Raw genomic sequence first — 7,332 nt, 5'->3', positions numbered from 1 at the left:
CAATCTGCAATATCTCTTGTTATATTCGTCTGATCCAATTGGGATTTCCGGTTTCGTAATCAGCATTGATAAGGCTTCCATTCCAGCTCAAAAACTAAATATCGAAAATCTCGATTTTTTTGGTCAAAAATGAGCAAGGGCTTAGACCCCCCTAAAATGACCTATTTGCTCCTCTGCATACAAATCAGGGTGTCCTATTACTGTTTTAGGATATGGAGTGTATAATACTTACTTTTTTGCTTCAACCAAACCTAACAGTTGATGATTCAATAGAGAATTGCACTCCAGAGAGCAGTTCAAAGTGAACTGGTAAATGAAAAATGGAAAAACAATAAATTCGATTTTTTTTCAAACGAACTCAGATATTTGAAAGTTTTATATGAAAATATAGGTTTTAAAATAAGCTGAATCAATTTCGAGCATTCTCAAAAGCCTATCTCTCACCGTTCAGATTCTCATTTTGGAAATGTCATTTTTCAAAAGTTGAAAATTTCAATCTGCAATATCTCTTGTTATATTCGTCTGATCCAATTGGGATTTCCGGTTTCGTAATCAGCATTGATAAGGCTTCCATTCCAGCTCAAAAACTAAATATGGAAAATCTCGATTTTTTGGGTCAAAAATGAGCAAGGGCTTAGACCTCCCTAAAATGACCTATTTGCTCCTCTGCATGAAAATCAGGGTGTCCTACTACTGTCTTAGGATATGGAGTGTATAATACTTACTTTTTTGATTCAACCAAACCTAACAGTTGATGATTCAATAGAGAATTGCACTCCAGAGAGCAGTTCAAAGTGAACTGGAAAATGAAAAATGGAAAAACAATTAATTCGATTTTTTTTTTAAACAAAATCAGATATTTGAAAGTTTATCATGAAAACATAGGTTTTCAAATAAGCTGAGTCCATTGAGAGCATTCTGGAAAGCCTATCTCTCACCGTTCAGATTTTCATTTTGGAAATGTCATTTTTCAAAAGTTGAAAATATCAATCTGCAATATCTCTTGTTATATTCGTCTGATCCAATTGGGATTTCCGGTTTCGTTATCAGCATTGATCAGGCTTCCATTCCAGCTCAAAAACTTAATATCGAAAATCTCGATTTTTTGGGTCAAAAATGAGCAAGGGGTTAGACCCCCCTAAAATGACCTATTTGCTCTTATGCCTGAAAATCAGGAAGTTCAACTACTGTCTTAGGATATGGAGTGTATGAAACTTACTTTGTTGATTCCACCAAACTAAACAGTTGATGATTCGATAGAGAATTGCACTCCAGAGAGCAGTTCAAATTGAACTGGAAAATGAAAAATGGAAAAACAATGAATTCGATTTTTCTTTAAACAACGTCGGAGATTTGAAAGTTCATCATGAAAATAAAGGTTTTCGAATATGCTGAATCTATAGCAAGTATTCCTGAAAGCCTATTTCTCACCGTTCAGATTTTCATTTTGGAAATGGCATTTTTCAAAAGTTGCAAATTTCAATCTACAATATCTCTTGTTATATTCGTGTGATCCAATTGGGATTTCTGGTTTCGTTATCAGCATTGATCCGGCTTACATTCCAGCTCAACAACTAAATATCCAAAATTTCGATTTTTTTGGGTCAAAAATGAGCAAGGGCTTAGACCCCCCTAAAATGACCTAATTGCTCTTCTGCCTGAAAATCAGGAAGTTCAACTACTGTCTTAGGATATGGAGTGTATGATACTTACTTTGTTGATTCCACCAAACTAAACAGTTGATGATTCAATAGAGAATTGCACTCCAGAGAGCAGTTCAAATTGAACTGGAAAATGAAATATGGAAAAACAATAAATTCGATTTTTCTTCAAACAACGTCGGATATTTGAAAGTTCATCATGAAAATGAAGGTTTTCGAATATGCTGAATCTATAGCAAGTCTTCCTGAAAGCCTATCTCTCTCCGTTCAGATTTTCATCTTGAAAATGGCATTTTTCAAAAGTTGCAAATTTCAATCTACAATATCTCTTGTTATATTCGTGTGATCCAATTGGGATTTCTGGTTTCGTTATCAGCATTGATCCGGCTTCCATTCCAGCTCAACAACTAAATATCGAAAATTTCGATTTTTTGGGTCAAAAATGAGCAAGGGCTTAGACCTCCCTTAAAATGACCTATTTGCTCCTCTGCATACAAATCAGGGTGTCCTACTACTGTTTTAGGATATGGAGTGTATAATACTTACTTTTTTGATTCAACCAAACCTAACAGTTGATGATTCAATAGCGAATTGCACTCCAGAGAGCAGTTCAAAGTGAACTGGTAAATGAAAAATGGAAAAACAATAAATTATATTTTTTTCAAACGAACTCAGATATTTGAAAGTTTGATATGAAAATAAAGGTTTTCAATAAGCTGAATCCATTGCGAGCATTCTCGAAAGCCTTTCTCCCACCGTTCAGATTTTCATTTTGGAAATGTCATTTTTCAAAAGTTGAAAATTTCAATCTGCAATATCTCTTGTTATATTCGTCTGATCCAATTGGGATTTCCGGTTTCGTAATCAGCATTGATAAGGCTTCCATTCCAGCTCAAAAACTAAATATCGAAAATCTCGATTTTTTGGGTCAAAAATGAGCAAGGAGTTAGACCCCCCTAAAATGACCTATTTGCTCTTCTGCCTGAAAATCAAGGAGTTCAACTACTGTCTTAGGATATGGAGTGTATAATACTTACTTTTTTGATTCCACCAAACTAAACAGTTGATGATCCAATAGAGAATTGCACTCCAGAGAGCAGTTCAAAGTGAACTGGAAAATGAAAAATGGAAAAACAATAAATTCGATTTTTTTTTTAAACAAAGTCAGATATTTGAAAGTTTATCATGAAAATAAAGGTTTTCAAATAAGCTGAATCCATTGCGAGTATTCTCGAAAGACTTCCTCTCACCGTTCAGATCTTCATTTTGGAAATGTCATTTTTCAAAAGTTGAAAATTTCAATCTGCAATATCTCTTGTTATATTCGTCTGATCCAATTGGGATTTCCGGTTTCGTAATCAGCATTGATAAGGCTTCCATTCCAGCTCAAAAACTAAATATCGAAAATCTCGATTTTTTGGGTCAAAAATGAGCAAGGAGTTAGACCCCCCTAAAATGACCTATTTGCTCTTCTGCCTGAAAATCAGGAAGTTCAACTACTGTCTTAGGATATGGAGTGTATGATACTTACTTCGTTGATTCCACCACACTAAACAGTTGATGATTCAATAGAGAATTGCACTTCAGAGAGCAGTTCAAATTGAACTGGAAAATGAAAAATGGAAAAGCAATAAATTCGATTTTTCTTTGAACAACGTCAGATATTTGAAAGTTCATCATGAAAATATAGGTTTTCGAATATGCTGAATCTATAGCAAGTATTCCTGAAAGCCTATCTCTCTCCGTTCAGATTTTCATCTTGAAAATGGCATTTTTCAAAAGTTGCAAATTTCAATCTTCAATATCTCTTGTTAAATTCCTCTGATCCAATTGGGATTTCCGGTTTCGTAATCAGCATTGATCAGGCTCCCATTCCAGCTCAACAACTAAATATCGAAAATCTCGATTTTTTCGGTCAAAAATGAGCAAGGGCTTAGACCCCCCTAAAATGACCTATTTGCTCCTCTGCATACAAATCAGGGAGTCCTACTACTGTTTTAGGATATGGAGTGTATAATACTTACTTTTTTGATTCAACCAAACCTAACAGTTGATGATTCAATATAGAATTGCACTCCAGAGAGCTGTTCAAAGTGAACTGGTAAATGAAAAATGGAAAAACAATAAATTATATTTTTTTCAAACGAACTCAGATATTTGAAAGTTTGATATGAAAATATAGGTTTTTAAATAAGCTGAATCCATTGCGAGCATTCTCAAAAGCCTATCTCTCACAGTTCAGATTTTCATTTTGGAAATGTCATTTTTCAAAAGTTGAAAATTTCAATCTGCAATATCTCTTGTTATATTCGTTTGATCCAATTGGGATTTCCGGTTTCGTAATCAGCATTTATAAGGCTTCTATTCCAGCTCGAAAACTAAATATCGAAAATCTCGATTTTTTGGGTCAAAAATGAGCAAGGGGTTAGACCCCCCTAAAATGACCTATTTGCTCTTCTGCCTGAAAATCAGGAAGTTCAACCACTGTCTTAGGATATGGAGTGTATGATACTTACTTTGTTGATTCCTCCAAACTAAACAGTTGATGATTCAATAGAGAATTGCACTCCAGAGAGCAGTTCAATTTGAACTGGAAAATGAAAAATGGAAAAACAATAAATTCGATTTTTCTTTAAACAACGTCGGATATTTGAAAGTTCATCATAAAGACATAGGTTTTCGAATATGCTGAATCTATAGCAAGTATTCCTGAAAGTCTATCTCTCTCCGTTCAGATTTTCATCTTGAAAATAGCATTTTTCAAAAGTTGCAAATTTCAATCTGCAATATCTCTTGTTATATTCGTCTGATCCACTTGGGATTTCTGGTTTCGTTATCACCATTGATCAGGCTTCCATTCCAGCTAAACAACTAAATATCGAAAATCTCGATTTTTTGGGTCAAAAATGAGCAAGGGCTTAGACCCCCCTAAAATGACCTATTTGCTCCTCTGCATACAAATCAGGGTGTCCTACTACTGTTTTAGGATATGGAGTGTATAATACTTACTTTTTTGATTCAACCAAACCTAACAGTTGATGATTCAATAGAGAATTGCACTCCAGAGAGCAGTTCAAAGTGAACTGGAAAATAAAAAATGGAAAAACAATAAATTCGATTTTTTTTTCAAACGAACTCAGATATTTGAAAGTTTGATATGAAAATATAGATTTTCAAATAAGCTGAAGCGATTGCGAGCATTCTCAAAAGCCTATCTCTCACCGTTCAGATTTTCATTTTGGGAATGTCATATTTCAAAAGTTGAAAATTTCAATCTGCAATATCTCTTTATATATTCGTCTGATCCAATTGGGATTTCCGGTTTCGTAATCAGCATTGATAAGGCTTCCATTCCAGCTCAAAAACTAAATATCGAAAATCTCGATTTTTTGGGTCAAAAATGAGCAAGGGGTTAGACCCCCCTAAAATGACCTATTTGCTCTTCTGCCTGAAAATCAGGAAGTTCAACCACTGTCTTAGGATATGGAGTGTATGATACTTACTTTGTTGATTCCTCCAAACTAAACAGTTGATGATTCAATAGAGAATTGCACTCCAGAGAGCAGTTCAAATTGAACTGGAAAATGAAAAATGGAAAAACAATAAATTCGATTTTTCTTTAAACAACGTCGGATATTTGAAAGTTCATCATAAAGACATAGGTTTTCGAATATGCTGAATCTATAGCAAGTATTCCTGAAAGTCTATCTCTCTCCGTTCAGATTTTCATCTTGAAAATAGCATTTTTCAAAAGTTGCAAATTTCAATCTGCAATATCTCTTGTTATATTCGTCTGATCCACTTGGGATTTCTGGTTTCGTTATCAGCATTGATCAGGCTTCCATTCCAGCTGAACAACTAAATATCGAAAATCTCGATTTTTTGGGTCAAAAATGAGCAAGGGCTTAGACCCCCCTAAAATGACCTATTTTCTCCTCCGCATACAAATCAGGGTGTCCAACTACTGTCTTAGGATATGGAGTGTATAGTACTTACTTTTTTGATTCAGCCAAACCTAACAGTTGATGATTCAATAGAGAATTGCACTCCAGAGAGCAGTACAAAGTGAACTGGAAAATGAAAAATGGAAAAACAATAAATTCGATTTTTTTTTTCAAACGAACTCAGATATTTGAAAGTTTGATATGAAAATACAGATTTTCAAATAAGCTGAAGCGATTGCGAGCATTCTCAAAAGCCTATCTCTCACCGTTCAGATTTTCATTTCGGGAATGTCATTTTTCAAAAGTTGAAAATTTCAATCTGCAATATCTCTTTATATATTCGTCTGATCCAATTGGGATTTCCGGTTTCGTAATCAGCATTGATAAGGCTTCCATTTCAGCTCAAAAACTAAATATCGAAAATCTCGATTTTTTGGGTCAAAAATGAGCAAGGGGTTAGACCCCCCTAAAATGACTTATTTGCTCTTCTGTCTGAAAATCAGGAAGTTCAACCACTGTCTTAGGATATGGAGTGTATAATACTTACTTTGTTGATTCCACCAAACTAAACAGTTGATGATTCAATAGAGAATTGCACTTCAGAGAGCAGTTCAAAATGAACTGGAAAATGAAAAATGGAAAAACAATAAATTCGATTTTTTTTCAGACGAACTCAGATATTTGAAGGTTTGATATGAAAATGAAGGTTTTCAAATAAGCTGAATCCATTGCGAGCATTCTCAAAAGCCTATCTCTCACCGTTCAGATTTTCATTTTGGAAATGTCATTTTTTAAAAGTTGCAAATTTCAATCTGCAATATCTCTTGTTATATTCGTCTGATCCAATTGGTATTTCCGGTTTCGTTATCAGCATTGATCAGGCTTCCATTCCAGCTCAACAACTAAATATAGAAAATCTCGATTTTTTGGGTCAAAAATGAGCAAGGGCTTAGACCCCCCTAAAATGACCTATTTGCTCCTCTGCATAAAAATCAGGGTGTCCATCTACTGTCTTAGGATATGGAGTGTATAATACTCACTTTTTTGACTCAACCAAACCTAACAGTTGATGATTCAATGGAGAATTGCACTCCAGAGAGCAGTTCAAAGTGAACTGGAAAATGAAAAATGGAAAAACAATAAATTCGATTTTTTTTTTAACAAAGTCAGATATTTGGAAGTTTATCATGAAAATATAGGTTTTCAAATAAGCTGAATCCATTGCGAGCATTCTGGAAAGCCTATCTCTCACCGTTCAGATTTTCATTTTGGAAATGTCATTTTTCAAAAGTTGAAAATTTCAATCTGCAATATCTCTTGTTATATTCGTCTGATCCAATTGGGATTTCCGGTTTCGTTATCAGCATTGATCAGGCTTCCATTCCAGCTCAAAAACTAAATATCGAAAATCTCGATTTTTTGGGTCAAAAATGAGCAAGGGGTTAGACCCCCCTAAAATGACCTATTTGCTCTTCTGCCTGAAAATCAGGAAGTTCAACTACTGTCTCAGGATATGGAGTGTATGATACTTACTTTGTTGATTCCACCAAACTAAACAGTTGATGATTCAATAGAGAATTGCACTCCAGAGAGCAGTTCAAAGTGAACTGGAAAATGAAAAATGGAAAAACAATAAATTCGATTTTTTTTTTTAACAAAGTCAGATATTTGAAAGTTCATCATGAAAATATAGGTTTTCAAATGAGCTGAATCCATTGCGAGCATTC

The sequence above is a fragment of the Coccinella septempunctata genome, chromosome 6 (genome assembly GCF_907165205.1).
Source record: "Coccinella septempunctata chromosome 6, icCocSept1.1, whole genome shotgun sequence".
Taxonomy (NCBI): domain Eukaryota; kingdom Metazoa; phylum Arthropoda; class Insecta; order Coleoptera; family Coccinellidae; genus Coccinella; species Coccinella septempunctata.
The sequence above is the reverse complement of the archived record's forward strand: the minus strand, read 5'-3'. Positions refer to the sequence as shown.